This window comes from Acomys minous, assembly GCF_964271855.1.
Source record: "Acomys minous genome assembly, chromosome: 1".
Taxonomy (NCBI): Eukaryota; Metazoa; Chordata; class Mammalia; order Rodentia; family Muridae; genus Acomys; species Acomys minous.
In genome coordinates, this window is record NC_140483.1 from 150013997 (window position 1) to 150029199 (window position 15203).

At 41.1% G+C, this 15203-nt stretch overlaps 1 protein-coding gene across 1 annotated transcript in view; it reads left to right on the plus strand.

The window, feature by feature from the left end:
* Nucleotides 1-15203, plus strand: part of RAD23B (RAD23 homolog B, nucleotide excision repair protein) — a 39236-nt gene that overhangs the window by 825 nt on the left and 23208 nt on the right. The window lies entirely within an intron of this gene.

Consider the following 15203-nt stretch of genomic DNA (forward strand, 5'->3'; position numbering starts at 1 on the left):
GATTACACTTAACGAATTCGTGTCATAAATTCTAATGCTGTCGTCTTCGGTCTTCCCTGTAAAAAGATAAATCTACTATGGTAAAGTTAGTGTGGTAAAGTTATGTCAGGAATCTAAAAATGCCCCCGTGCGTGTAATTTTCTCCTCACGTGCTGTTGAAACTGTGACGCTGTGTTAAGATAGTTGTAAAGCAGCAGATGTCTGCCTGTTTGTGGGTATTTAAAAAAAAAACATTTAGCGACTGATTATATTTTGCTTGAAGATGAAGGGACTGGTGTTAATTAAGTAGATCTGAGACCCAAATTCTATTTGTGGCTCTGAAACTCGTTTACTACGACGTGGACAAATTACTGTTTCATTTTCTGAAACAGGAACAGTACCAGCAGAGATGGTGAGGATTAAATGGCATTTACTTGGCTCATAAATGAAGCCTACTATGTAATCAATATAGATATATTTGTGTGAAGACATGGTGTTATGTTTTACTTATCTCAGCTAATATCAGAAGTCTCCTACATCTTTAATAAGCCAAGAATTGTGATTTATATTATTTACATTTTATTTAATTTGCAGGAATATACAATAATTCTTGAAGGTACAGAAAATACCAGCTACATATGAGAGCTCTGCAGTCTTCTCAGAAGCAATTGCTAACCCCTAGTGGACAGGGCCCAGTGAAATAAAATTCCTTTTTTTTCTTTTTCTTTTTCTTTTTTTCTCTTCTGAGACAGGTTTTCTCTGTGTCTCAACTCTGTAGTCCAGCCTGGCCTGTAACTCACAGAGATCTGCCTGCCTCTGCTTTCTGAGTGCTGGATTAATGCAGTGTGCCACCATTTTTCTTTACTACTTAAGAGTACTGAATAGCAAACTGAAAAGGTGAAAGTGCAGGGCTGAGATGCCAAGCATTTGTGAGACCCTAAGTTCCATCTCCAGCATGTTGAGAGAAAAAAATTACAGCACAGTTAACTGTTTACTGATGTGAAAAGCGAAATATGTAAAATGCATGCTTGGCTTAGGGCTCATTGTGGGTGATATAGGTCATGGTAACTTTTTGGGCTTATAATATTAGCTTATCCCAGAGTCACTTAAACACAGAGAGGTGAGTTTTGCTTTATTTCTTTAGTATCTGAATTTCTTAGAGTTGTGTAGTAACTTCATACTACTGGGGTTTGTGTGTACACATATATGTATGTTTTATACATATGTATGAATTGTATGCAGCATATATACATTATATGTGCTGTGTAAAATTTATGCCGCACTTTAGTTCCTCTACATGTCTATTATTTTTGAGCCAGTGCAGTATTAAAACCCTAACCGCACTTACTGTTTGAAGTTTCTTTCCAGGGGATGTAATATTTTACACTTTTAGAAATATAATGTTTGGTAAGTTGTTAGTGACTTACTCAACTTTGTTACTGGAACAAATATACTTTGTTGATATTAATGTTGTATAGAAACCAGTAATGCTTGCTGTGAGTTGGAGGCCAGCCTGGTCTACAAAGCAAGTCCAGGACAGTCAGTGCTACACAGAGAAACCCTGTCTCGAAAAACAGAGATAGACAGAGACAGACAGACCAGTAATGCAAACTGTTTTATGAGGCGTGTTTTCACTCCATATTCCATGCCTCCTTTTCTTTGTGCTGGGGATCCAGGACAGGGATTCTGGGCTTTATGCATACTACACAAGCTTTGTACCAGGACTTGCACCATAGCCCCTTTATTTCCATCTATACTGAGGTTTGATCTGTGTGCAAACACACATATGTCTTTTTCATTCATTCATTTATTCATCCATCCATCCATCCATTTGAGGCAGGTTTCCTGACTGACCTGAGACCTCACAAATAACCAAACCACCTGCCTGTGCCTCCACTGTGCTGTGGTTAAAGCTATGTGACCCCTGCCCAGCATACTTTAGGTTTGATAATTTTTTGATACAGTGCTTCCATAAAAATAAAAAGCAGATGACACAAAATACGTTCTTCCTAACTTGTTACAAAAGTGTAACCAAGGATTTTAGAAGTAGATCAGTTTGGGAATTTTTTCTTGTTTTTGTTTTTCAAGATAAGGTTTCTCTGTCCAGTTTGGGAATTTAAAAGTGGATCAGCAGGTAAAAGTTCATGTCACCAAGCCTGATGGCCTAGATTCAATCCTCTCCACGTGCATGGTAGAAGAGAGCTGAATCTAGGAGGGAGGCTGTCTTCTGGCTCCTCACTCACTGGTTTGGGCACCCTCACCACCATGAATGAATATGTTTTATAAAGTAGATATAAAATTAAGATTTTAGGAAAGCCTATGCAGTTTACAGACCTTGTCTTTGGAAACTTAAATTTGTGTTTTCGGGTTTGCCTCAACTAGTTTTTACTTAGAAGGAACTGAGAAATCAGGTAACTTATGGCATCTTGTTTAGAAAGTCTTGGGAGCTTGACGTGAACATGAGCAAAGCGAGAAAGGATTGAAAGCTGAACGCAGTCCTAGAGTAATTCATTGCTGGACTGCGCAGTGCTGAGTGAGCTCTGCCGCTGCTGCTGAGCACAGGGACCTGGAAGCCAGGGTTTGGGTTTTCTGGGAGCTTAATCACTTAGTTGAGGCTCAGTAACTAAAGGGCAAGGGGCAAGTCTTATTTGCCTTTGTCTGTTTGAAAGCTAAAAGTTTGTCTCTACTTTTTGGTTTCTCTGTGTTTACCTGTCCTAGACTCACCTCGTAGACCAGGCTGGCCTCAAGCTCACAGTGGTCTATCTGCCTGCCTCTGCTGGGATTAAAGGTGTGTGCCACCACACCTTGCTCATCTCTACTTTTTAAAACGACAAAAAAACCCCAAACAAACAAAAACAAAAACAAAAGCTGGGCGATGGTGCAAGAGGTAAGTGGATCACTGTGAGTTCGAGGCCAGCCTCGTCTACAAAGTGAGTTCAGGACAGCCAGGGCAACACAGAGAAACCCTGTCTTGAAAAACAAACAAAACAAAACAAAAAACCCCAGTATTTTAAAAGATTTTTATTTTGTGCATGGGTGTTTTGCCTACACATAAGTCTTTGTGCTACATATGTGTGGTGCTTGTGGAGGACGGAAGAGGGCATCAAGAACACACACACACACAGGTGTTAAGTACTGTGGCTAGTTGCCACTCGGGTGCTAGGATTTGAACCTACGTCCTCTACAAGAGCAACCAGTGCTCTTAACCCCTGAGTCATCCATGAACCCCCAGAAGATTTTTTTTTTTAACTTTAAAGTACAATACCACATTCTTCTTTATGCAGTAGTCAAACATTAAGAAACAAGGATAAGGTCAGGGCACCTCTTTAATCCCAGCACAGAGACAGGCAGAAGTATCTGAGTTCAAGGCCAGCCTGGCCTACAGAGTGAGTTCCATTAGGAGAGATTTGCTTCATTTTTTGCTGGGGTTGTAAGTAGATCATTACTGTAAAAATGATGAAGGAAATTTAAGCAGTTTATATCGCATGCTGATGCAATTTTGAAATGTCTAATAGACCACTACTGTAAACAGTTTGGTGGTGGTGGGAGGCTTGGTTGGTTTTGGTTTTTGAGGTTCTATAGTCGTTGTATAGACCTGGTGGGCTTGACCTCAATTTGTGGGTTGTGACCTTTTGGGGGGCACTCAAATGACCCTTTCACAGTAGTCTGAGATATTCTGCATTATCAGATATTTACATTATAATTCATAACAAACAGCAAAATTACAGTTGTGCAGTAGTAGTGAACATAATTTTATGGCTGGGGATCACCACAACATGAGGAGCTGTATTAAGGGGTCCAAGCGTTAGGAAAGTGAGAACCACAGCTTTAACACCCTTAGCGTTTCTGCAGTTCTTAGTGAATATTTAGCAGGACATAGAACAAAGTTCCTAGTTGTTTCAATAGTCTTGCTGCTGATTTAAACTGCTAAGAACATGCAGATTAAGAAATAAATTTTGAGCCAGGTTTGGTGGTGCATGCCTTTAATCGGGAGGCAGAAGCAGGCGGATCGCTGTGAGTTTGAGGCCAGCTTGATCTGCAAAGCGAGTCCAGGACAGCCAAGGCCACATAGAGAAACCCTGTCTCAAAAAACCAAAAAAAAAAAAGAAGAAGAAGAAGAAGAAAGAAAGAAATTTTGGCCAGGCGGTGATGGTGCACACTTTTGGTTTTTTTCGAGACAGGATTTTTCTGTAGCCTTGGCACACAGAGAAACCCTGTCTCGAAAAACCTAAATAAATAAATAAATAAATAAAATTTGAGGTAATGAAATAGTAAAAAGAGTCACCGGAGAGATGGCTCAACAGTTAAGAGCACAGTTTGCTTTTTCAGAGGTCCTGAGTTCAATTCCCACCAACCACAAGGTGGCTCATAACCATCTCTAATGAGATCTGGTGTCCTCTTCTGGTGTACAGGCAAATAATGTATATGTAATGAATAAATAAATCTATTTACAAAGCCAGAAAAAATAAACAAGCATTAATTTGGGATGTGTATGTGCCATGGTATGTGTCTGAGTTAGAAGACATCTAGGAGGAATCAGTATTATCTTTCCATCATGTGGTCCCAAGAATGAATATATATATATATATATATATATATATATATATAAAAATAACTGGGATAGAACCCAGATCACCTGCTGAGGCATTTGTTAGCCTTAATATGATTTTGATTAAAAACAAAACTATAAAGATATTTATATCTGTAAACACTTTGCAATATAGTCATTTACAAAGAATTACTTCCCTTTGATTATTTCTTACAATTTTGGGGATTGGTATAAAATAAATGCTTTAGTTCTTATTCTGTACACAATGTTTGCTAGCCATTACTTTTTTAGGTTTTTTGTTTGTTTGTTTTATTTTGTGTTTTTTGTTTTTTGAGACAGGGTTTCTCTGTGTAACAGCTCTGGACATCCTGGACTCTCATGGACTCTCATTGTAGACCAGCCTCGCACTCACAGTGACCTGCCTACCTCTGCCTCCCAATAGCCACTGTTTTTAAATCTGTTTTTGTTATGATTTATTTATTTATCGATATAGTCAGTGCTAGATTTAGTGCTTTCTAAATTGTTAAAACATAAAAATAGTAACTGTTAAACTGCCATTATATTATAAGAATTCTTGGAATTTAGAGCAGATACAGTAGGATAGAAAATTCTGATTTGGCTTTTCTGAGACTTTTGCTCTTTCTATGTTCACAGTAGGCTTTTTATTTTCCTTGGTAGGCATTTAGTAAAGATTTTCACTAAAATCTACCAGTAAACTATGAAGTTTCTGATTCATTCTCTCCTCCGCCTCGTGTGTGTATGTGTGTGTGTGTGTTTGTGTTTTCAGTTATTGAGTTCTTTTGCAAAAACTGACAGAGCAAGATGATGTGATAGCCTTTGATGGAGTTGTTGCCTTCAAGTCCAGAAAGGTCTTTCTGGAGTAGGTGACATGAAAAACAAGCTGAGATCTGATCATAAGGCACATTTCTGCGGGGAACCTTTAGAATACAGACCTTAGGATTTCTTTTCTTTCTTTCTTTTTTTTGTAATTTTAAAGATTTTTAAAAAAGATTATTTTTTAGTTTTCTTTATATATTACATATACAGTATTCTGTCTGCAGTACTCCTGCACACCAGAAGAGGGCACCAGACCTCATGATAGATGCCACCACACGGTTGCTGGGAATTGAACTTGGTCCTCTGAAAGAGCAGACAGTGCTTTTTTTTGTTTTTGTTTTTCGAGACAGGATTTCTCTGTGTAGCCTTGGCTGTCCTAGACTCGATTTGTAGAACAGTCCGGCCTCAAAAGAACTCAAAGCAACCTGCCTGCCTCTGCCTCCCGTGTGCTGGGATTAAAGGTGCCCACCACCACACCCGGCCAGACAGTGCTCTTAACTGCTGAGCCATCTCTTCAGAAGCACCCCAGACGTTAGTATTTTAAGAATGTGTTATGGAAGTCTAAAAGGCCAGTGTTTCTGAGGTAGCAGTGAGGACCTGAGTTAGACTAGGGTTTAGAGCACTGGGCTGTTGTGTAGGATATTGTTTATGAGTTGTATGGGTTTTTTTTCCCTCGTTTTTTGAGACCATATCTTAATCTATAGCCTAGGCTGGACTCAGGCGTATGGCAATCCTATCTACCTGAATGCTGGGATTATAGTCATGAACCACCTGCCTCTCATTTATGATCTTAAAAAAAAAAAAGATGTCCTGATCCTGAATCGGGAACGGGTACTAAGATGGACAAGAAAGAAAGCAGGTGGGTCAGGTAGGTGCTTGTGCAGTAATTTTAAGTAGTTAAACCTTTGGCCAGGATTGGAGATGGAATTGAGACGTATTTTTGCAAGGTAAAATGTTCATGTTATTTTTATTAAACTTTTTTTCACTTAGCTTCTATCTTAAGTCAGCTATCACACAAATAATTGAGATTTTTATGTTGGTTTATAAGGCTTTGCAATACAATTTGAACAGTTTATGTCTGTTTTTAACCCTCTTTGTTATCCTGACTCCATCTTTGCCAAAATCCCGAAGTTACTTGCTTTTTAGTTCTTTCTTTGCTCTAACTGAATCTTCATCTCTCTGTACCTCTTCCTAGGCTGAATCCCCCGGCTTGCAGGGAGTCTAGCCCTATTCTCTCCCCTGATAAAACCAGTCCTGGTTGTTGGTTTGGGCGGTTTATAGGTCACTACTGGCCCTGTGAGCAGCATCCTAATAGAAGTGGAGCCAGAAGATGGATTGAAGTGATGGCATGTGCGCAAGTAGAAGAGTAGCTATGGGCAGATAGTATTCGTTATCTTTTTTAAAGACTTATTTATTACGTGTACATCTGTAGGCTAGAAGAGGGCATCAGATCACATAGATGGTTGTGAGCCACCATGTGGTTGCTGGGACTTGAACTCAGGACCTCTGGAAGAGTTGTCAGGTCTCTTGTTTTTGTTTTGTTTTGTTTTGTTTTGTTTTTCGAGACAGGGTCTCTCTGTGTTAGCCTTGGCCATCCTGGACTCACTTTGTAGACCAGGCTGGCCTCGAACTCACAGCGATCCGCCCGCCTCTGCCTCCTGAGTGCTGGGATTAAAGGCGTGCGCCACCACGCCTGGCTGTCAGTGCTCTTAACCGCTGAGCTATTTATCCAGCCCCTGTATTCATTATCTTTTCCCCTCTTATTATGGTTTTAAAAATATGAAATTGGTTGGGAGCAGTGGTACATGCCTGTAATCCCAGCCCTCAGGGGGGCAGTGGCTGGTGGATCGCTTGGTCTGCAAAGGGAATCCAGGATAGCCAAGGAAGACAACACAGAGAAACCCTGTATCACAAAACCAAAAAAGAAAAGAAAAATACGAACTTGAGCACAGTACTTCTTGGCTTTATAAACTAGAGGTAAACACTGTTTAGAAAGGAAGACCATGTCTTTGTTTTGCTTTTCTTTTTTTTTTTTTTTTTTTTTAAAGATTTATTATTTATGTATACAGTGTTCTGCCTTCATGTACACCAGCACACTAGAAGAAGGCACCAGATCTCATTACAGATGGTTGTAAGCCACCATGTGGGTGCTGGGAATTGAACTCAGGACCTTTGGAAGAACAGACAGTGTGCTTAATCTCTGAGCCATCTCTCCAGCCCCTTGTTTTGCTTTTCAAGACAAGATTTTTCTGTTTCGCTCTGGCTGTCTTGGAACTCTCTTTGTAGACAGGCTGGCCTGGAACTCAGATCCGTCTGCCTCTGCCTCCTCAGTGCTGCATTAAAGGCATGCACCATCAGGCCCAGCTTGTATTTTTTACCCTTTTTTGTTTTGTTTTGTTTCTTGTTTTTTTCCGAGACAGTTTGTCCGTGTAGCCTTGGCACTCCTGGACTCACTTTGTAGTCCAGGCTGGTCTTAAACTCACGGTGATCCGCTTGCCTCTGCCTCCAGAGTACTGGTATTAAAGGTGTGCGCCACCATCGCCCAGCATTTACCCTTTATTTTTTTGTTTTGTACACAGTGGTCTTTATTGTTTTTCAGCTTCAGTAGTATTGAGAAGTATTAGTTACTCTGTTGCTGTGACAAGACACTCATGACCAAGAGCAGCTTATGGAAGAAAGTGTATTTTGGTTTGTGCTTCTAGAGGGAGCATACGTAGTGGTTGGGGAGACATGGCAGCAGAAGGCCAGAGCAGGAAAAGGGAAGAAACAAAACCATATTTCATATACTTACAGAAGTAGAGAGAGTTAATTGGAAATGTAGTGAGGCCATGCACTCTTAAAGCCCACTCTGAGAGATGTCCTACCTCCACAAGCTGTCCTTGACTTGCTAGCCTGCAATTCACAGGGATCTACCTGCCTCTGCCTCCAAGTACTGGGATTAAAGGTGTGCACCACCAGCCGGCCTGTCAGTAAGTTCTGTATGTTGTCACTGCTAAATACTCAGCATAGCGTACCAGAAGCCAGACTACCTGAGTCAGAGTCCTGCCCAAATAGCTGATTTGTGACCTTGGGCAGCTTATCCAGCCAGGGCTCTGTCCTCATCACAGCATGGAAAGTGTTACATGATAGCATTTTTGATGATTCTGTGCATCTGAAACAATGTGTACATAGAATTTTTCTGTCAGCAGTGCTTGACAGACGGTCCTGTTCCTATACCATTCTTCTCCATTAAGAATCCCTGGAAGCTGTAAAATTCCCCTGGCTGTATCCACTTGTACTGGTGCAGCCTGACAAGTACTTAGTTGCAGCGACTTGTCTCAAAGTCATGAGTTGCCTACTAACATTCATTCTAATCCATTCCCTCTCCCACTGCTGTAGGAAGATTTTAATTTCTATTCTATTTTCAGCTAAAAATCCTAGATTTTTCTTGAGAATTTTGACAGTACATCTACAAGACTACTACAATTACCTACTTGTTAGTGGCTTTTAAATTTTTTGTTTGTTTTTCAAGACAGGGTTTCTCCATGTTAGCCATGGCTGTCCTGGACTTTGTAGACTAGGCTGGCCTCGAACTCAGAGATCCGCCTGCCTATGCCTCCCCAGTGCTGGGATTTGCACCCACACCCAGCTAAACATTTTTAAAAAATTGTAAATGCCTATCTATTATGGATGTACCACTTAAAACTAGTCCCTGCATTTTTTCACTATATCCTGTCCTGAAAGGGAGGGGCACCTATATTAGTCATCTTGTGTGTCTGTGACTAAATATATCCAAGAGAGTAACATGAGGGAGCGGTGATTATTTCTCTCATGGTTTCAGAGGCTTCATCTCACAATCTCTTGGCCTCCTGTACTTGGGTACATGGCAGCCGGAGCTACTGGAGGAGCAGGCCGCTCACCTCATGGAATCAGGAAGCAGAGAGTAGAAGTTACAGGTTAGATTTTAAAAGGAATGCCTCCAGTGACTAACTTGCTTCCTCCCTGAGAGTTTCCAGAATCTCCCAAAATAGTGCTACCAGTAGCAGAATGTTGTTAATACATGAACCCGCCGGGAACATTTCATACTCAGACCCCAGCCTCTCCGCTTCTCCGGGTTTCCAGCTTTAGAGTATGCAGATGTTTGCCCTCATCTTAATAAAACCTCCTTCCTCTTTTGTCCCCCTTGAGCTATGGCTTTGCTTCTTGGTTCCACCTTACAGCAAAACTCAAAAATCGTTGCGTCTGTTTCACTGTTTTTCATGTCTTGCTCTCTTCCAAGTGCCCTAGACAGTGTTCTTAGAGAAGTGTCTCTCTCACCCCTGCTCTCCATCTGTCCACTTGTCTTTTATCTTTGAGGACAGTATTTCCTTTAAAAAGATCTTTTTAGTTTAAAAAGGGAATATTATAAATTACCTGCTTGCCTTAAAGTTGATGTGAAAAATCAGATAATTCGGTACATAAAATGTATAGTAAATTGTGGAAGAAGTTGTGCTGTTTTTAAAATAAAAATCCCACTTTCATCAGTTTTCTTTTATTTTGATAATTCTTATGATCCTTTCTATGAAAAGCTTATGTAAGGTCGGATACTATGGTGCGCACCGGTAATCCCATCATTCTGGGAGACAGGCAGGCAGATCTCTGAGTGTGAGGCTAGCCTGGTCTACAAAGAGAGTCCAGGGCAGCAAAGGCTGCACAGAGAAACCCTCTCTCGAAAAACAAAAAAGAAAAAGAGAAAAGAAATAAAAGAAAAGCTTGTATAAATGGTACGCTTTCAGCCCGACATTGTCAGTGCAGTAGCTTTGAAGGGTATAAGCTGCCATTCCGACTTGAAATTTGATCTCTAGGATAGGTAGTGTATGGAATTTTCTTTTTAAAGAAATGTGCTAGAGCAAATGATGATGTGCCATCTGTTCCTTACAAACACCTGGGCAGTGAAGCCAGGCTCAATTCTGAGTAAACATCATGTAAGCTTATTCAGGCAGTGGGGGTAGATCTGCAAATGACTGGTGTATGTGATCAAAGCTTAGATGCTCAACAGTGAATAAGACTGTTTCTTATCCCCTGCTTTGGTTAACTAAGCAGGTAAGTTCCTGTGACCCACACAGTAAGATGGCTTATTTTTGTGGAATTCACCTTTTCTTTTTTTCCTTCCCCCCTCCCCCCTTTTTCCCTGTCTTTCAACACAGGATTTCTCTGAAATTGCCCTGGCTGTCCTGGACTCATTTTGTTTTTTGTTTGTTTGTTTGTTTGTTTAAAAGATTTTATTTATTATGTATACAGTGTTTGAAAGCCAGAAGAGGGCATTAGATCACATTGCAGATGGTTGTTAGCCACCATGTAGTTGCTGGGAATTAAACTCAGGACCTTTGGAAGAACAGCAGAACAGTCGGTGCTCTTAACCTCTGAGCCATCTCTCCAGCCCTCTGGACTCATTTTGTAGACCTGCCTGGTCTTGAACTCAGATATCCGCCTGCCTCTGTCTCCCAGGTGCTGGGATTAAAGGCCTGGCCCTACACTTCTGTTTCTATCTGCTTTGATCTTGTTAAAATCATAACATCTGGAATTTATTTTTTTGTTGTTGTTTTTGGGGTTTTTTTTTTTTTTTTTTTTGAGACAGGGTCTCTCTGTGTAGCCTTGGCTGTCCTGGACTCACTATGTAGACCAGGCTGGCCTCGAACTCACAGCGATCCACCTGCCTCTGCCTCCCAAGTGCTGGGATTAAAGGCGTGTACCACCACGCCCGGCCCTCTGGAATTTATTTATTTATTTATTTATTTATTGGTTTTTCGAGACAGGGTTTCTCTGTGTAGCCTTGGCCATCCTGGACTCCCTTTGTAGACCAGGCTGGCCTCGAACTCACAGCGATTCACATGCCTTTGCCTCCCGAGTGCTGGGATTAAAGGCATGCGCCACCACACCTGGCTTGGAATTTATTTTAAAAGCAATTAAATTCATGTTTATAGATCGACTTAGGAACATTTTACGTAGTTTCTGTGGGAAAAATAATAGATCCAGAATTTAAATAATAGCCTTAGCAGGCCAGGGCATGGTGGCACACGCCTTTAATCCCAGCACTTGGGAGGCAGAGGCAGGTGGATCTCCATGAGTTCGAGGCCAACCTGGACTACAGAGCTAGTTCTAGGACAGCCAGAGCTGTTGCACAGAGAAACCCTGCCTCGCAAAACAATCAAACAAAACCTTTGGGTAATGATTTCAATGAAGATTGCTTTTAAAAATAGTTGCATTTATTTGTCCACAAATACCACATCCCTCATCTGGAGATCAGAGGGTCCTCTGGGAATTGGTTCTCTTCGGCTTTCACCATTTGGGTCCTGGGGTTCAAGCTTTAGGTTGCCCTGCTTGATAGCAGAACCATCTAGTGCCTGAAGGATTGGTTGTCTTTGTTTACTGTAGCTTCTCATGTAGTGCTCTACCACCAATTGCTGGTTAGGAGAGATACTCTTACTTGAGTTCAGTGTTGCAGTCTTCCTGTTTTCATTGAACTTGGTAGACAGCCTCCATCAACGTCCCACGTGGTGTCGTCATCTCACCCCCATTTTCTTTGTATACCCCTGGCTATTCTGAAGCTTGCTCGGTAGACCAGGCTGGCCTTGAACTGGGATATCCGGCTGCTACTGCGCCCCCATCCCCAAGTGCTGGGGTTAAAGGTGTACAACACCACTGCCCAGCAATAGACACCTGATACATTTCTGTAATTATGCAGAAACTACTTTGGAGGAGAAATTTAGAAATTTGGATTATATAATGATAATTGCTTCTCTTTTTAAATATAAAAATGCAATGTTTTGTATATTGTTAATAAGTGTTCAAGGCTATGTTTTATTTCAAACTCTAGTTTTCTCCTTAGTAACTTAGGCTTGTTATCGTAAAGTGGAAGCTTTCCCTCAGTTGAGTAAGTCTCATTAGACTCTGCCTTTCATGTAGTTGCAGATACTAGGTCTGTTTTCAAAAAGAAATTGTACAGCCACTAGGTTTTTTCCTTTCACAATTTTGTAAATATTCATCCACACACCCACAAGTATTCAAATGAATATTTGTGCAGTAATCCGCTATCCAAGCTTGATGAGTGTTGAAGCTGGTTTTCAGGTTTTAGTGTTAAAACTGTATCTGTCTGCCTTGGAAAGACAATGGGAGACTCTTCTGCATTGAATTGCTGGCTCAGTGGCAGGCACATTGCCTTTAAAATGTCTGTGCTTCAGTATGTAAAGTAGACCACAATTGAGCAAGAAATTCATTGTCACAAGCTCAAAAGCACTTTGTATTCTAGAAACGGGGTTCACTCAGAGGGACCCCGTTTGTAATTAGTTTGTAATTCATTTGTGGCTTCCAAATAGTATCACTTGCAAATACAATCTTTTTCCATAAACTTAATATCTAATTTTGTTATTTTTCTGTTGCTGTGATAAATACCATAACCAAAACCAACTATTAAAAGGGACCATCTTAGTTCATGGTTCCAAGAGGAAAGAGTAAAGTATGGGAAAGCATGGCACTGCAAGACTTCTGGAACTGGAAGCTGGCAGGTTGTGTTTTCATCCACACACAGGAAGCAGAGAGGGAAAGCAGGAAGTGGGATAAAACCGTAGTGCTTCAAACTTATTCGCAGTGATATACTTCCTCCAGCAAGGCCACACGTCCAATAGGTTTCACACCTTCCCAAACAGTACCACCACGGGGGACCAAGTATTCAACTACTTAGGCAAACTTAGTGGGACATGTCTCATTCAGAACACCAAGCCATCCAACAACATGCCAGTTGTTCTTTGCCTTACCATTTAGTTGACTTTGGGCAAGTAATTCAGCATATTAAATGCCACTTCTCAAACGTTTTGACATCTACCATATGACCTAGCTGTACCATGCCTGGCTATTTTCCCAAAACATTCTAAGTCAACACGTCACAGAGATACTTGACTGAGTGTTTGCTGTGGCACTAATTCACAAAAGCTGTTAGGGAGCCACCCATTGGTGCCTGTCAGCAGAGGACTGGGTAAAGAAAATTTTGTCTGGGCATAAAGAACAGTTACATTGTTTGCATAAAAATGGATACAACTCAAGATGACCATATTTAAAGCCAAATGTGGTGGCTCTGTGAGCTCAAGGCCAGCCTGGTCTACAGAGAGAGTTCCAGGACAGCCAAGGCTGCACAGAGTAACCCTGTCTGTAAAAACAAATTCACTTACGAAAGTCGTAATTACATTGATAAAAACTTAATCCTTTTGACTGAAAGTATGTCTCAAATAGTACAAATTTTATCTCAAACCAATAATAGATACGGTAGAGCTGGATCTCCAAGAGAATATCCCCCCAAAAACCATATTTAAAGTCAGTTCCAGGGGCTGGGCATGGTGGCACACGCCTTTAATCCCAGTACTCGGGAGGCAGAGGCAGGCGGATCGCTGTGAGTTCGAGGCCAGCCTGGACTACAAAGTGAGTCCAGGATAGCCAAGGCTACACAGAGAAACTCTGTCTCAAAACACAAAAACAAACAAACAAACAATAAAGTCAGTTCCAGAAATACTAATAGTACACGTTTTCTCTCATTTGTGGACTCTAAGTTTGATGAAGATAAATCAATATATGTATATGACATGAAAGTAGAGGCGAAACTGTCTAGAGAAAAAAGGGAATAGGTGTCCCAAATGGGAAGATATGAGGGAGCAGAGCATGCCCTAAGTGCATTGTATACCTGTATGGAAATGTCCGTATGTAACCCAGTACCATGTGCAATGAATATATACCAATGAGGGGAAAGTGGAAATTAAAACGAATTTTCTCATAAGAAGATAACTAATGACTTAGTGTAGGGGTAGATCAAAGTTGTTAAAGAGGTTATGGACTTAAATTATGACCTCACCGACCATAATTTTATGTCACGGGAAAGTATAATAAATTGGATAATGACATGTAATTTATATTCTGAGTTTATTGATGCTGAGATGATTTTCTGGTGTTTTGGGGTTTTTGTTGTTGTTGTTTTGTTTTCTTTATTAAGATAGGGTTTCTCTGTGTAGCCTTGGCTCTCCTGGACTCACTTTGTAGACCAGGTGGCCTCAGACTCAGAAAGGTTGCCTTTGCCTCCCTGAGTGCTGGGATTATAGGTATGTGCCACCACACCTGAGGTTCTGAGGTTTTTGTTTTGTTTAATCGTTTCATATTTACCTGTGAACTTTAGAACAGTGGGAAAAGAACGAAAATCTCAGATGTTCATTATTACCAATAAAGATTCAGGAGCCAGATACTGGAGTGGGAAAAAACCTGCTAACTCACAGAGGCTGAGAAAACACTCAGCTGACCTTCCTACTCAGCTCACTTCTCAGAGGAGAAAGCCCAAAAAGTTCACTAGCTCAGCCGACAGTCCAGGAGGAAAAGGCCAAAAAACCCAAGGCCAAAGCTTAAAAAGCCTCTTAGCCATGCTGTCTTAAATGCCCCTCAACTCGAAGTCCCTCCTACTCTTTAATCCCCGTCCACTGGCTTCTCGATCCTCCTCCTCTTGATGTTATTAAATCCGGTGTACAGACAGCACAATCACCTGTTTACAATAAAGAGAAAGTTCTTGGATTAAAGGTAGGGCTCAACCACACCAAACAAGAAACAGGGTATTATAGTTCACAACCTTGGGGTTCACAACGGGATCAAATATCCCCCTGCCACAGGAAATACTTTGCCAAGAGTTGTATGGCCATGTTGATGACATTGGCTTTTTTGGTTTTTGTTTGTTTGGAGATGGGTTTTCTCTGTGTGGCCTTGGCTGTCCTGGAACTCCTTGTAGACCAGGCTAGCCTCGAACTCAGAGATGATGGCTGCTTCTGTCTCCCTAGTACTGGGATTAAAGGCG